Source organism: Leopardus geoffroyi, chromosome A2, assembly GCF_018350155.1.
Source record: "Leopardus geoffroyi isolate Oge1 chromosome A2, O.geoffroyi_Oge1_pat1.0, whole genome shotgun sequence".
Lineage (NCBI taxonomy): Eukaryota > Metazoa > Chordata > Mammalia > Carnivora > Felidae > Leopardus > Leopardus geoffroyi.
Window position 1 is genome coordinate 152,468,760 of NC_059331.1, and position 16,483 is coordinate 152,485,242.

The 16,483-nt window shown below is 46.4% G+C and overlaps 1 protein-coding gene across 2 annotated transcripts in view; it reads left to right on the top strand.

Annotated features, from left to right (window-relative positions):
* Nucleotides 1-355: 355 nt before the first annotated feature.
* Nucleotides 356-16,483, top strand: part of CHRM2 (cholinergic receptor muscarinic 2) — a 149,742-nt gene continuing 133,614 nt past the window's right edge. For both annotated transcript variants that reach the window (XM_045495786.1, XM_045495784.1), the window contains exons 1-2: nt 356-867; nt 1,128-1,290. The gene's annotated coding sequence lies outside the window, so the exon portion shown is untranslated. The remainder of the gene's footprint in view (nt 868-1,127; nt 1,291-16,483) is intronic.

The following is a 16,483-nucleotide window of genomic DNA, read 5'->3' on the forward strand; positions in this document are numbered from 1 at the left end:
CTTCTGTAACACACTTGCCAGTATCCCAAAGACATAAGCAATCCGTGAGCAGTTCGGCACGATTACATGGTCACAAAGCATAGCGGATGCATTCTAACATTTTTCCCACCTGGAAAAACTGAGCTTAAGCATCTTCCGCAATCGAGAAGCAACACTGTGTTCTTCCCAATGTGTCCTATGTCACCTTTACAGCAATCATGTACTTGCAGGAAGGGGACTGGGTGGTGATGGTGCTGCAGCTGCTGGTGGTAACTGTCAAGGTTCTGGTGTAGAAACTGCAGATGGAGACCTGGGCTCTGGGGATGGACTTGGAGGAGCGAAAGGAGCCTGGACAAAAGGCTGTCATATTTGCTCAGAAGAACCGCCAAATCAGAGAGCAGAGGAGATTTCATTGGAGGAGCGCCTTCAACAGCAACTAATCCTGTCATATTGAAAGAAAATTGTAAATGTTCTCTTCTCCAGAAACTGTCCGCCCATTGCAGCTAATCGCACACACACGCAGGAAAACAGACAGGGTCTCCTGCTATACCAAAGGCGCCCGGGCGCAGAGACCCGCTCCGGAGGGCGAGCGCGCGCGCGCGCGTGCACACACACACACACACACACATACACACACGCACACACACACACACATACACGAGCGCGCACACACACGCCAGCCTGCGGGTTGGCTAAGAGCCTTGAAACCGCAGATCCCACTAGGAAATCGCCAGGGGCACTGAAGTAGGTGTTGTCCCCCCCCCCCCCCGCACTAATTACTACTTCCCCCAGCACTTCGGTGAAGAAATGAATCCCGCCCGGCTCGCCGGTCCATCCAGGTCTCGGTCCTGTTTGGCTCTCCAGACTCGTCGTCTCCGCGAAAGCCAGGTTTGAAAGTCCCCTTCGCGTTTCCTTTGGGGGCTCGGTGTGGAGGGCGGGGGCAGCGCCAGTGTAACTCCTGCCTGAACCGCGAAGGGGTTCCAGACTCGCCAAGTGACCGGGACCGGTGTGGGGTGCGCGACTCTGCCCGCGCGCGCCCGCGCCCCGCTGCTCCGGTCCGCGCCTTTGGGTCAGCTCTCTCCCCGCCTCCCCGCCCCACCCCTCCGGGCGTCGCGGCCCCAACTAATCTTTCCCTTTTCTCTGGCAAGATCAAGGGAGCAAGCGAGCCGGCGGCCGGCTCCGGACTCTGAGCGGTGCGCAGCTCCTTCCCGGGCCAGTCAGCCCCGAACCTGCTAAGGGCTCCTCGCTCCTGCCAGCCTTCACCGAAGAAATCGCAGCCCCGGAGGCAGCTGGAGCTACAACCCGCGGCAGGTAAGGGCGCCACGCTGCCCGGCTCCCCGCTCGCCCGCGCCGGGGGACTCTGGCGCGGCTGGGTCCCTCACAATCCCCAGGACCCGGCGTGGAGGGATCGAGGTGGCGAGGGGGGGGGGGGGGGGGAGGTGCTGGGAAATCGGACCATAGTCCTCCGTAAGTACAGATTCAAAGATGGAAACTTTGACTCCTGGGGCTTGGAGGGCCGAGGGCAGTGATGGCGCGTCTGGAAGGAAGGGGGCAAACGAGGCAAAGCGCGGGGCGGGGGCGCGATTCCGCAGGTCACTGAGTCCGGCGGAATGTGGCTAAGGCAGCCTGGAAGCCGCGCCTGCGGGGCGTCGCGCCTCCTTCCAGCCCGCCGGCCCCGCCGCCGTCCCCGACCCCCAGCCCCCTCCCCGAGATGCCGTTGTGGGAGAGACTCGGAGAGCGTCGCCCTTGCTTGCCTCCCACGGTCCTTCCCGCTGCGGGGGGGGGGGGGGGGGGGGGGCGGGGGGGTCTGGCCACGTCTGCCGGGCGTTTGGGGTGGAGGCCCTGCCCGCCCGGGTCCGCACAGCACCCCCGGCTCCGCCTTGCGAGCAGCGCCCCGGGCAGTCGAGCCACGTCTCGGGAGGGAGGCTTGCTGCTCGGCCAAGGGGCAGGGGGCGATACGAACGAGGAAAGATCCCGGGACGGAGGAAGGGGGAAGCCTCTCGCAACCCCATCCCACCTCGGTCCTGCACACCAGGTCATCCATCCGCCTGGGCTTGGGGACGCTGCCCCAGCCCGGAGCCCGCGAGGTCCCGGATCCTGCCCGGGCTCCCCCGACCCCCACCTCACCCCCGGTCCGGGGTCGCGGTTAGAGGCGCTGCACCCACAGCGCCCCTCGTCGTCCGCACCTGCGGACCTGTGTGGTCGCCGCTAACTTGTAGCTCGCGGAACCCGCGCGGTGCGGTCCAAGCCCGCGCCGGGTGGATCGCGCAGGAATCCCACCTGTGCGGTCTGCCCCGTGCCCCTGACCCCCATCCCCGCGGGGGTGGAGCAGGCTCGCCTGGGAGAGCTTTCGAGAAGGGAAGACTCCCCCGAGTTAGTGACCCAGCAAGCAGCACGTACCTACTGCCTCAGTCTCCCCCAGCGTCCCCATCCCTTTCTCTACCCTCCTGCCCGTCGCTGTCCTCGAGGCTGCTTTGAGCCACAAAATCATCCCTGCGAGGCTCCGTGGCACCACCAGTCCCAGGCCAGGAGACCAAGGCTGTTGCCTGTGTGGAAATATCTGTGGGAGTCGGTGCAGAGAAGCAGGAGGAGAGCAGAGAAATGGAGGTAAACGCCTCAGGCAAGCAGAGCTGCCCGCCGATAGCTCACCCAAGCCGCCCTCCCGTGTCCTTATGTCAGTTCACGGCCATGGCAGGTCTGTGGCCTCATTCACAGGAGGGTTCCGCGTTGGCCAGACCAGGCACCGCGAGCCCAGCCGGAGCCAGGCGCCTCCCAGTCCTGAGCTTCGGAATCCCCCACATTGACTTTCTAGTTCCTTTCCTCCTTCTCTCTCTCTCTCTCTCTCTCTCTCTCTCTCTCTCTCTCTCTCTGTCTCTCGGTTTGTTTTGCGTTTCTTGCTCTTTCTCCTAGCGCTGGGTGCAGTGGGTACGTGGCAGCCAGCCGTGTGGTTCGGCCGTCCCCCAGTACACGCAGCCAGCGACACAAACACACGTCCCCACGCTCTACCGCACACTAGCCCGCGCCCTGGCACGCAGCCCCGGCTCCGCAGCCCCAGGCACCTGCGGCCTCGGCCACCCACCGCCATGGCCACCCAGAGGAGGGAGCCCTCCAGACTCCAGAGGGAAACCGCGGGGCGACCGGGAAGGCCTGGGAAAAAGTCGACTTTGGGGGTGGGGTGAGGGTGGGGAGGCTCTGGAGGAAATGGCCCTGTGTTCTGGCTCCTGCTGTCGCGCTCTTGTGAGCACAGCGTTCCGAGGGGGCCAGAGGCTGGGGCACACCAGGCCTCTGCCTTCAGCAAGCCTCAGGCCAGAGCGCCCCCCCCCCCCCACGGCGGGCAGCCTCTCCCCAGTCCGCCCTGGGAAGTCCAAATGGCTGGGTTCTGGGGTAATGAGCGCCTCACTTCCCTCCAGGCTCCTCTGGTTTCCCTGGATTCAGAGAGCTCTGAAAGTGAGGCAGCTCATAAAGTCCTGGTGTTCAACCCGGCGTCCTGGGGCAAAGGCCATGCGTTGCATGTTGTTGGCGGTCTGTGTGTGTATATGGTGTACTGAAAAGCATATGGCAGGAGATTCCATTTTGACTGATAAGCAAGTAATGATGTCGATACCCTTTAAGCCACAATTAGGCACGTGTGCATGCCGTATTTGGGGTGGTGACAACACGGGGACTGATAATCATAGAGGTGACCTAGTGGATTTGGCCGGGAGACGGTTTCACGCTGGGAACGGTGCTGGGCTGCAATTTAGAACCCGGACTTTTGAGCCTCTCCTCACATGGAGGGAAGAATATTGTGCCAGCAAGGTTACAGCTTTGCGGGATTCGTCACCAGAATCTCAAGAAGTAACATATTAATGCCAGGTGAATTTTTATTGCTGTTGCTAATATTAGTAATGTGTTCCAGTTGAGGCAGTGCCTAGATAAGCAAATTCTGTTGATTCTGTATTTTTTACTGGGCTAAACAAATAGGCCAATTAAACCTGAAAAATAAAGGTGTGGAAGTTCCCTTAAAAAGGTGTGGAAATTCCAGCCAAGTGAGCTTAGGGTTTTAAAACTCTATGAATGAAGTAGGGTGGGGGGGGGGGGGAGATTCCCAGGACCCAAAATGGAGGGTGAGCTTCCTGACAGATGCTTGGTCTTCCCACAAAAGAAAGAGGCATAGTTGTTTATGTAAGGATGCCTCAGGGTGTCTGGAGAGGGAATGGAGTGACAACACAGGTGGATTTGAATATCCCTATCATGGTTCAAGTTCAAGGGAACCCAAAGAAAACCTTTACAGCTGTCAACGTCAGGGGCAGATATGGAAAGAAGAGCAGTCAGGTGTAGGTGAAAGTCCCTTTAGGATGAGTCCCCACATTCTTTCAATTTGGGGACATTGCTCCAAATGTGACCCTATCCCCTTTGCGCAGATAACCCCAACGTCAGGCACTTGGAGGTACATCCTAGTGACGTTTTCCACTTCCAATCCATGGCAGCCAGCCCCCAGGGCCAAGGGCACAGGAGGGAGGGGCAGCCTCTGAGGTCTGAAGGAGACAGCAGTCCCCAGCCTGCCGGCTGGCAGGGAAAACAGGGCACCCGAGTCGGTGGAGAAGGAGAGGCAGGCTGATGAGGAGGTGCCTGTCTCTCTGATCCACAGCAGTGGACAAAGTTAAGGCAAGTGCAAAAGGGAAGAAGAGGGGCAGTAGAATAATAGGAAGTGGAAAGAGGAATGGGAGAGAAAACAATGAGGTCGAGAAGCTGGGTGTGCCGTCAGAAGTGCTTGGTGGAGCCCGCATCACTGATGTCAGGCTTTGTTTGGGGTCTGCCTGTGAGAGAATGCGTGTCAGTGCTTATCCACACCCAAGCACTCACACCCCACTCATGATCTGATCTTCATCCTTCTTCACTTTCCTCAGTAGGATCTAGAGACCGACCGACACATTTGCTGACACGTTTTCCTTGACGGACTGGCTTTCCTCGTTTAAACTTACCTTTGAGGTGGCTGGACATTTCATGGTATGAGTGCCGGGTGATTTTTCTCAGACTCCTATATATCAAACACTGTCCATATTCTCCTTGTGACTGTTACTACCTGTCTTTCAGTCCTATCCCCTGTCTTCACTTTGTCTGCTTTCAGTTCATGGGGCAGGTGTTGGGACTGTTTTTGTTGTAAGGTGTCAGAGCCAGTGGACCGACTGTATACCCCAAAGCTCGGGTAGGTCACGGGGGGGGGGGGTGTCGTGGTGGCGGTGGTGTCTTTCTGTGGGACAAAGGAAGCAGGTTATTTTTCCTTGGAAATGAGTTTTTAGATTGTGTTCTGAGTCTCTGGCACCGTCCTAAGCACCTTTCGTGTATTATATCATCTGTTAGTGCTTTATCCCCACTGTTTCAGATAGCGTCTGGCACATTCTAGAGCTCATTAAATATGTGTTGAATGAACGAATAGATGAAGCAGTTCTCATTTTATCCTTGCAACAGTGCTATGAGGAAGATGTTATCTTCCCCATGTTACTGCATCCAGAGGGGTCAGGTAACGGCCCAGTTTTGCACAGCTTGTAAGTTGCAGCCCCAGGATGCAAACGCACAGCCTGTCGCACTTCAGTCGTTGTCTTGTGCTGTACCGATTGGCTCTCGGAATGGTGGCAGCATTCATTTTGCCTGTGTTTGGGGAAGTCAGAACTGTGGTGTCCAGAGTTCAGCATTGTTCTCCTCATCCCTTTTTTTTAAACATTTTTTTGACGTTTATTTATTTTTGAGAAAGGAGACATAGCATGAGAGGGGGAGGGGCAGGGTACATGAGAGAGACACAGAATCCAAATCAGGCGCCAGGCTCTGGGCTGTCAGCACAGAGCCCGACGTGGGGCTCGAACTGACAAACCACGAGATCATGACCTGAGCCGAAGTCAGACGCTTAACCAGCTGAGCCACCCAGGCGCCCCTCTCCTCATCCTTTTAATTCAACTCTGCATGTGCTTGTTGGAGCCCCTAAATCCTAAGCAAGAAAGATCCAGTGCCAACTAGCTTCTTCTTTGGCACAACATGCTTGTTCTGATTAATCAGTGAATGCCTCTGGCAAAGGAAAACAAGGGCACTGAAATCACCTGGCGTTTTGGCAGATGTTCTTTTCGCCTGTGGCTGTACTAAGATTTTCTTCTGTCTGGTGCGCAAGGATGAGGGAGGATGTTGGTATCTTTTAGAGTGACCCATGATCTGTGTGGAAGTGGGGGAAGTGGCTTTTCCACCGTGATTCAGAGGACCAAGAACTGCCTGAGAACACACATACCCCGACTTCCAGTCTAGTTTTCTCTTCGTTTTGCCATGCTGAAGTAGTTCTGCGTAATTTATTAAGATTGCTAGTGCCCAAGGTTCTGAATTCCAGTGGCAACTTTTCATTTTAGTTAGAATTTACTACCCACCTTTGTTTTGAAAGGCATGATGTGGTTCTGGGAAACAGCCATTGGCAAAGGGCGAGTGAGGTAGGTTCTGGCTGGTCTGCTTCCTTCCACACTTCATATATTCTTGTCTTTATTTCACTTCCCTTTCCCCCCGCTCATGTTCAAGCTCCTTCTTTTATACTGTGACCTAAATATACAATCATCTTAACTGGTGCTGTTACCATGGTAATGCTTCATGGTAGATAAGGGTACACACTAAAAAATCAGTTTCTTTCATTAGCAGTGGAATTCCTTGTCTTTCCCTCTCTCCCAAATCCTGGCTTTCACTGAATGATGCCCTCTGGCGTTCAGGAACAGGAAGCACAGTACTTTGGATAGGGCGAGAACATCCTTTTTTAAACTTTTGAGAAAATTTCACTTCCAATTTTAATTTGAGATAGACAAAAGCAAGAAAGACCTGTAAGTAGTATATTTTTTAAAGCAGAAGGATTAGTCGAAGAAATTCATTGCCTGAACACAGGGCTGTTTACTCTGTAGAATTCTAGGAAGTTATAGGAAAGCTGGGATATTTATACCCTTCTCTGTTTAAAATTGCTGTGAAAATATTTCTGTGGGAGACAAGGAGATTCCACCGAGGTATCTCTGAAGAAGAATCTAATGGAATCTTGTATATTTTGAAGTCTTTAAAACTTCAAAATGGGAGTCTTTTACCTTTAGAATGGGAACATTTCTTGTTGGATGGGATGTAGATATAGATATATAGATAGTTTTATATTGTAAATATTTTTTAGTTGCTTTGTTATATAAGAAACTTGAAAGTTTTACTCTCTGTTGTGTGAATGGTAATGTCAATCTGTACATTATTTTTTTTTTATTTTTTTATTTTTGAGAGAGAGAGAGAGAGAGAGAGCATGAGCAGGGGAGGGGCAGAGAGAGAGGGAGACACAGAATCCAAAGCAGGCTCCAGGCTCCGAGCTGTCAGCCCAGTGCCTGACGTGGGGCTCGAACTCATGAACTGCAAGATCAAGACCTGAGCTGAAGTCGGATGCTTAACCAACTGAGCCACCCACGCACCCCTGTACATTATTATTAATCACAAATTACATGACACGTTAGAAGAAGTGACGTTGATCTCCAATAAGCAATGTCTTCTTGTGTTCTCGGTCCAGATTCTACTTACGCCATCTAATGGTGTCTCCCAGTCCAACCTGTCTCTGAGAATTGCCTCCTCTCCATCCACATAACTTTTCCAGACCTTTAGCTTCTCTCACATGAACTATCACCAGAGCCTTGCATTTCTAACTGGTCTCCCACCTCCAGTGTTCCCCTAGTACAATCTATGCCTCACGCTGCCAGCATGACCTTTCTAAAATGCAAATCTGAACATGTCATTCTCTTGTTAAAAATTCTTCACTGTTTCTCAACTGTGTCGGGTAAACTTGAAACTCAAACCCACATGAGATCTTCTTCCATAACTGACCAAAGCCTTTTTGCCAGGTCCTATCTGTCTCTGCGTGTCTATATTCTCCCACTGCACAAGGAGATAATACACATAAACGGCTGTATAATGGCCGACCCGAGAGAAATGCAAAATAAATATTGGCCAGTATATTTATTTTTCTCTTTATTCTCCTCCTCTTCTTCTTCCTCCTCTTTATCTAATTTATTATTAGGATAGTAAGCAGTGAGAAACGTGACCCGTATACTGGCCATCCCCCAAACTTAGAACAGTAGCTAAGAAAAGCTATGATGTGGCTGAATATTTTACACTCTGTATCTCATTTAATCTCCCACAGTCAGGCACACTGCGTCATATGTTCTGGGTACATGTATATGTTAGTTGTTTTGATATGCATAGTCAAAATAAGAATAGTGCCACTTCTGGCACTTGATCGTTATAGCAAAGTGCTTGGGACGTGAAAACACAGGTTTTTCATTTTCTGTGGGGTTGGCTGAATTGTGTTCTTGGATAGTAAACTGCACTGTTTACAAAAGGCTTGGCCTGTGGAAGTGTCAGGCAACTTGCACGATATTAACCGATGCTGCTGGTAGAGACGCATCTGGACCTTCCCAGGGAGGCCCAGGAGATCTGAGAGCGGAACAGAGGCTGTAATTTTATAAACATGTAAGTTTCAAATGGATTGGAAATGTGGAGCTTCGTCTTTTCCCAATGTTTTCAGGAACAATATGGAACTTCATCAGTATGCATCGTCTCCCAGTCTCTTTCATTGTGGCAAGGGAGCTAGAAGCGTCTCCCTAGGCCACCCACCGGTTGAAATTCACATGTCCAGCCTGTGGATAATGTGCAACAGTAGCAACAACAAAATTGTAAGATGTGGATTCTTCCAGTCAGTGGAAACGAATAGCAGAAAGTGTGGGAGCAGAGCCATATTTTCAAGTTCTCTATTTCCTAGGTTCAGAAAAGTCACAAAACCAGGACTTCTCTTTTCTGAACCCTGTACGCCCTTGAGTGTTGATCTCATGGTAGAACTGGGGGTCACGTTTTCAGCAGTCGGTATTCAAGAGTTACCAGGTAGAGTGCTCTGAATAATCAGACTCTGAACAACTTAAACCGTGACTGTCTCCTAAAAAGGCCTTTCAAAGATTAATTCACGGGTTGAGTCATTGAAATACCGTTTTCTCTTGCAAAGATTTTAAGGTAGCAGGTTTGGGGTCAGGCCCAGGAATCTATTTTTTAACTAGCATCTCAGGTGATACTGAGGTGGGTGATCACAGGGCCACATTTTAAATGCTACCAGATTGAAGAATTGGCATCTAAAGGGCATTGAAGAGGAACAAAGATAGGATGCTCAACCTGAACGTCGCCGCCCTGACGTCGTATGAGTTGTGGCCAGAGACTTTGATTTTCTTTTATCATCAGTAGATAAATAACTACTCGGGAGGGCAGCCATAGGGAAAGATGCTTCTCTTCCATTTCACTGCCCCTGTACCTGTTTATCGAGAGGGGCACAGACCCCACATGTGTTATCTTATGTTAACTCAGCCCTGGCCATTTAAGACGTAAGCACTTGATTTCGTTTCTCTGCTTTGCTTCACTCGTTCCCCTTCACAATTCCTCTCATTCTCCCTGCCATCTTCCTGGGAAAATTTCTTCATTATTCCAGAGCTCCTCTGTAGCTCTCTCCTATCTGGTTTTCTGACCAAGTTTCCATTACTAAGCCACCCAGGCCAACCACCTGGCCCTCATTCTCTTCCTCTCTCAAAGCCCTGAAGGAGGTGTTAAGAGGGAGGGAATTGTCTTAAATGTTAATGGCCATACATTTCACTGTTAACTGGTTCCAAATGGTGGTGCCCTGTCATGATCCTTCGTAACAGACTGATCTAGCATATATAATCCCTCCTCTAGGAACAGGAAAGTTGTAATGATTTTTCTTCATGTTTTTGCTCACCCTTGGTCATGAACTTTAATGACCACTTTTGGTCACCACTTTAATAAAGCAAAGAGCTTTATTGCCTTGCCTCTCCAACTATGCCAAGCCAGTAAACGAGATGGAATAATACAGGAAGACCAGCCTATTATTTCTTGACTGTTTAACCACTGGGGAGATCTTTAGGAGGAGTGCGATGGGGAGTTAAAGAATTACAAGAAGACTGATTTCTCCCACTCTTCATAAAATCCAAGCATGGTCTAAATTTGATTAGTAGAGAGAAGAACATACATTTCACAATGGGATATTGTGGGACACAATGAAGATTTTCTCAGAGCCTGTGCCTTGCTCGTCACCTGCTCCAGAGAGAAAAGGCTCCTACCATATAACCAGCATAAAAATAGAAAATGGTAGGAAAACCTTACTTGACTGTGCTCTTTAGAGAGCATCAGGACACTTGGTTTCATTTTAGGGACAAGATAAAGAGCAGCCCCAGGGCCAAAGTGTTTCCCAGATCTGGCCGCTAGTTTCTTGCTTCTTCCTCAAAATTACTTTTCTGTCAGATTTTATCAGTGGAATGGGCAATTATGTCCTCATGTAAGCCTCAACGTTACATACTTGTTTTTCTCCCCTTGTACTGTGTGTTGGGAATACTGGAGGCAAGGAGTGGTGGATGATGTAGTTTAATTTCTGTTGTCTTGGCCGATGGATGTCACTCGAAGGTAAACAAGGAGTCAGACTTTTGCTTTGATTAATTTAAAGTGAGCGTGACTGGATATTTCCATGTGAGGGAAAATTTCAAATTTTGGGGAGATACATTTCTGTGACCATCATAATCACAACAAAAACTAGGAAACAACAGCCACTCTTTCTTAGGTACCAACCAAGTTTTAGGACCCATGCCCTTTCTTTACGTATATCATTCCTATACTTCATGCCAACCCTATGTGTTAGATGTTTGCTATTTGTTTTTTTCTCTGTAAGTCCAGAAGCTGGAGCTCGTTGACACAGAAAAGTTTGTTCTAGGTCTTAGAGGGAGTTTGTTGCCACAGGCATCAGTCTCCTACCTGATGTCAAAGAACAGTTTAAAATTTGTTTTACTATGCCATAAGCAGGGTGGTTTTCTTTTTTACTGAAGAATGGCTCATTCTATCATTTGGCATCTAGTTTCAATAATAAAGCGAAAGAAAAAGAGGGAGAAGAGAAAAAGAGAGGCACATCACACTTCGGGTCTTGAGTTAGTGTTTAGGAAAGAATCATGAGAACCAAGTTTATGTTCGAGGAATTGGTCTCAGGTGAGATTCAGAATGTGTTGTGGCTACTTACCACTTGGCTTAGTCTAATTCTAGGCTTCAGTTTGAAAATGCTGGCTCCCTCCTCGTTCCCGGGAACTCTTTCCAGGCACAGCGGGGGAAAGAGTCTCAGCAAGGCTTCCAGGTACGGAATTCCTAAGGCAGATAATATGATTTCATGAATATTTATAAAGCATATGTATGTTGGAGAGTTTTTGTTGCCTGCAAAAACACTGTGTGCTAGTAAAATATTATTTAATCTCCTTCTATTTCGTATTATTCTATGTATTCCATTTCTCTGCAAAACGATTGCTATTACTTAACATTAACCTCTGCATTGCAGATCTAAAAACACAAACGGCCAAAAGAATTATTTTGAGGGATGAACCATGAGTGGATTGATTCTATTTCTGTTTACACTGTCAACTCTGTTTGTTTGTATGTCCAGAGTCTCCAGAGAATCATTAGAATGATAATACCAGCTAATTTTTTACAATTAATTGAAATTTCACACTCTCACATTTCAGTATCAGTCTATATTTTTACACACTGACACTTTTAATCAAGGATTATCTTTCACAAGGGACCTACAACAGGGCCCTAATTAATTAAAGTGATAATTGCTCTTCTCCCTCCTAGTTTGTTATATAACACATCCTTCAGGAAATTCGCATCCTTAGCGTTCCTCTTTAAAATTCCTTCATTTATGAGGAGATACCGTGGCTTCTACCTCTTTTAAGAATTTACTAAAAACTTGATTTTTTTATTTTCAATTAAATTCAATTGGGTTTTTTATTTTCAAGCAGAGATACAGGAAAGAGGTCATATTTGTATTCCAGCAAGTTTCCATATTCAAAAAAAGAAAAGAAAAGAAAACGATGTCTTTGGATCATGGAAGCATTCAGATTAAATCCCAGGGGTCGTTTTCATGGCCGACAGGTGTGTCCTCTTTTGATGTTAACTGGCTCATTTGTTTCTTTACCACAGCGCAAGTTCCCATGGTCTTGGATCTTTCTTTGGTTCCTCAATCCTCTGCTACTTAATTGCCCCTGTCTCTCTGTAGCTTTTATAGTGCCTAAGGTTTGTTATATTTTTCCCTCTGGTGTGGTCCCATTATTTTAGTAGATACTGAATCTAGAGACTTGGCTATAATTGGCAGCCCTGCTCTCTTCTCCTTTAATAGATATCGCTCCAATTCCTGTATTTTGGCACCTTTTGGTACGGGATGCATTTTCAGAAGTAATTGATGGCGGCTGTAAATCCGTTAGCTCATTTCCCTAAGACTTAGAAATTGCAGATCATTGAAATCACTGCACCATGTATTGGTCAGATTTTTCGAAAGGTCATTATCCCTGTTTGCGGCTCTTAATGAAATTAGTGTGACTTACTCATTCCACTTGCAGCAAATATTTGGCTACTTTTTAAAATCCTTTTTTTTTTTTTCCTCTCAAACTCCCATGGGCCCTTAGTTTACATTTGCACTATAATTGAAAATGGAGCAGTAGCAATAGTTCAGTTATCTAAACTTCAAACTGGTATTTTTGTATTACTCTGTATAATTACCGAAAGATAACTTTTCTTACTGCAGTAGCTTTTTTTTTTTTAAATAAACTATTTTTTATAATGGATTTAGGTTCACAGCAAAGGTAAAGAGAAAACACAGTGCGTTCCCATAAACTCCCTGCCCCTATGTACTCCCCTACTGTCAACACCCTACACCAGACTGGTACATTCCTTACGGTAGGTGAGCCTCCTTTAACACGTCATAATCAACCCAAGTCCATAGTTTTACACCAGGGTTTTGACAAATATGTAATGACATGTATCTACCATGATAGCGTAATAAAGAGTAGTTTCATTGCCCTAAAAATCCTCTGTGCTCTCCCATTTATCCCTCCATCCCTCCTAACCTTTGGCAATCACTGGATCCTTTTATTGTCTCTATAGTTTCGTTTCTTCCAGAATGTCATATATTGGGGATCATAGGGTATGGAGCCTTTTCAGATTGGCTTTTTTCATTTACTAACATGCATTTAAGGTTACCCTGTGCCTTTTCATGGTTTGACAGTTCGTCGCTTTTTAGTGCTGGATAATATTCCATGGCATTGGTTTTTCTTTAGTATTTTCATTAAATCAGCAAATGATTTTTTCTTACTTCTTGAAGATACCTTTTAGCTATGCATTCGAGAGATATTTTTTTTTTCATTTCATTACGTGTATTATTTTATTCTTGTGTTGGATTGTCTCTAATCATATAGTTCCATGTTCTTAAATTCTGGAGCTTTCTAATAATAGTCACAGCAGAACTCATGTTGTGAATATTTTAATTCTCTTTTTTTTCCCTTTACTATTTCAGAAATTAGTGAGAAAAGAGCATTGTTAGTTGCTTGTGGTTTTTCTGTAACTATTTTTGCTTTCTTTATATTATATTTTTTATAAGATGGTTTTTTAAAATTACTTATTTGGTAATTCCAGCAACAAAAATCTTTCACCTTTCTCGTGAAAAACTTAAATGGTTTGTGTATCCAGTTTTGGTCATTCTACTCCATTGAGTCTGCATATACAAGAAGAGGTAAAAAAAGGACACCACGGGCTATTTGTTTTCCATTTCTCCTTCGCAGTTGACTTACCAAGCTTCAGCAGTCAGGGCTCCTGAGGAAGCTAAATAAAAACCAAAAATTTACCCAAGATACTTCCTACTGACCCGTAAATGGAGCGCTATGAATCTTATTTTTTTTTACCCAATAGGAGACCAAGCATTCTTGTTTCTATTTGAGAAGTCAACAGAGTCCTAAGAGGTTCATTCATACTCCTCCTCCCTTTTCTCTGTTCTCTGCCTTCAGGAAAAGTGATGTTATTTGATAGCATTGATCTAGTCATTCCCGGTATTCAGACGTGACCTTTGCACTGGGAAGCTAATGATACCCACTTTTTTGAACTTGACTTTTAATGTCTTTGCTTGAGCCCACTCTTCAGTTTCCACACATATCGTATATTTAACTCCTTTATATAATGAATTGTCATTGATATTCTCTGGTTTCGTTAGAAGAAACCTGGTCCATATGGGCAAGATTTGTTTTTTTCTTTTTAAATTCTTCTTTTCAGCATTGAATCTTGTGCCCAGATCTATTCTTGTCATATAACAGAGCTCAATAAATATTTATTTAATGATAATTTTGCGCCACTAGTATGCTCAAAGTTTGAAGTTTCTTCCTACCCCAAATTGTTTCTTCTGTTGGTTTCATAATAGCAAGTTATAATTTTCTGAAATAGCTCAAAGAATCTCTCTTTCTAGGTAAAGAGAAAAAAAAGTGTTTTTCAGAATAAATCTTTCCTTCTGGCACATTTTCCTGCTTTGGAGACCAACACTTCACCTAAACCTGAGCAAAATTTTTTATGGGCTATCTTTGTAGGTATATAGTAGTATTATTACCTTATTTAAGTTCAATGTAATTAATATCTAGGACCTGAACTTTTAAAGGAACACAACTTGTTTAGTTTTATGTGGAACCTACGTCGAAACAAATTTTAGCTAGCATAGATCACGTTTGATTTAAACAGACCCTTTTTCCCTGTACCAGGATGGATTTGCAGGACTCATGATTGTTTTTGTTTGACTCCATCCGCAAGATACATGACCAAAGATATAGAACAATTCACATCATGAAACTAAGTACCATATTGGATAACTTGCCATACTCCAGCTTTGGTCTCATGCGTGGAATTGGAGGATTCATTTATTCGTTCTCATATTCATTCACCAGCAGATATTTGCTAAACACTTATTTTGTGCCTGACACTGCTTGCGTCCCCACTTTCCCCTCGGACCTGACCCCTCTCTGTCATCACACATGAGTATCACCTGGGAAGGAGAGGCCCACATATACCCACTTTGACCCTCTCTAAGGCTGCGCGTTCTCCTGGACCCGCACCGCCACAGCCTCGGCAGTCACAGCCCTGTGCTCCCCTGGTTTCGGGAATCTTCCACTGGCCTTCACCGCTTCTCCACAGAGTAAGAAGAAAAGGCTTTGACCACTGTCCCTGACTTGAGGCTCCAGTGTCTCTCAAAAGGCATCCCCACTGTCAGGCAGTATAGAGTAGAGGTTAAGAATATGACCTTGGGGACAACTGCATTGTTTTCAGTTTACCTGTAGTTCCTTCAGCTTCACATTCAAGAATTTAGCAAAGCCAACTTCATCTAGTTTGACACCCTTATTTTACAGTTAAGGAGACTGTGATCAAGAAGTACTAGTGGCTTGTCCTGTGGGTGACGACGAGTTGAAGTGACAAAGCCAGGATTTGGCGTCTGAACATCCTGATACCCAAACCATTGTCAATTTCATTCCTTCACCATGACTACGCTACGAAATGTTCCACAGGATTATTTTTAACCTTAGAGTTTAATTCCTTCCAAGAAAGACTTGAGCTCCAAACAAAACAAAACAAACAAAAAACAACCCTTCTAATTCTTCCTTATATGCGTGGGACTTCTGATTCTTTTCTCCACTTCCCACCGTCTGTTTCCTTGATGATTTACAGAGGGGTCTCAATTAGTGGCGAGATTCGGTTGGAAAGGCAGAGGTTCCAACATGAGTGATTATCAAAACTTTAATGGTAGATGTGACATGGTGCCAACCTATCAGAACATGAATCAACCATTGTGTCATCGTTTTGGGTCCCTGCCAAGAATCGACCCTGGTTTCCCAGGTTACTCTGATCCTGAGAGTAGTTGCTTTCCTGCTTTCTGGAAGTTTTAGAGATCTCATCTTGTCTTTTTTGCTACTAATTGCATGTAAATAATTAGGGCTTTCATTAATCTTTGCAGTATCTATTTGGACTGATTTTTTTTAATTTTCATTTTATTTTTAATTTTTTTTAATGTTTGTTTATTTTTGAGACAGAGAGAGACAGAGCATGAATGGGGAGGGTCAGAAAGAGAGGGAGATGCAGAATCTGAAGCAGGCTCCAGGCTCTGAGCGGTCAGCACGGAGCCCGACGCGGGGCTCGAACTCACAGACCGTGAGATCATGACCTGAGCCGAAGTCGGACGCTTAACCGACTGAGCCACCCAGGCGCCCCCGTGGAGTATCTTTAGAGTAAGAAAGAAAAGTCGCAAAGCTGTATATTTTTGTTATCTCTCCTAAATCCTGATAACCGTAAGCATAATCAGTGTCACCACAAATGTTTTCAAAATGAAATGCCCATTTTTTTGTGTGGTTGTCTTTTTTTTTCTTTATTTGATGTCAGAAGAAAGTGGCAAGGAGAAGCAGTTGGTGGTGACTTGAGGACCTGGACTTGTCTGGGACACTGGACATTTCACGGTCCAGAGAAACTCACAGTGAGGTGACAGAATGCTCTCTCAGACCCCTGTCACTTACACTGGAATGTGATGTGCTCCTGGGAGGTGTTGGGGAGCCACTGGTGAAGCTATTTTAAGAGGCGTTTGGAGCTGTGA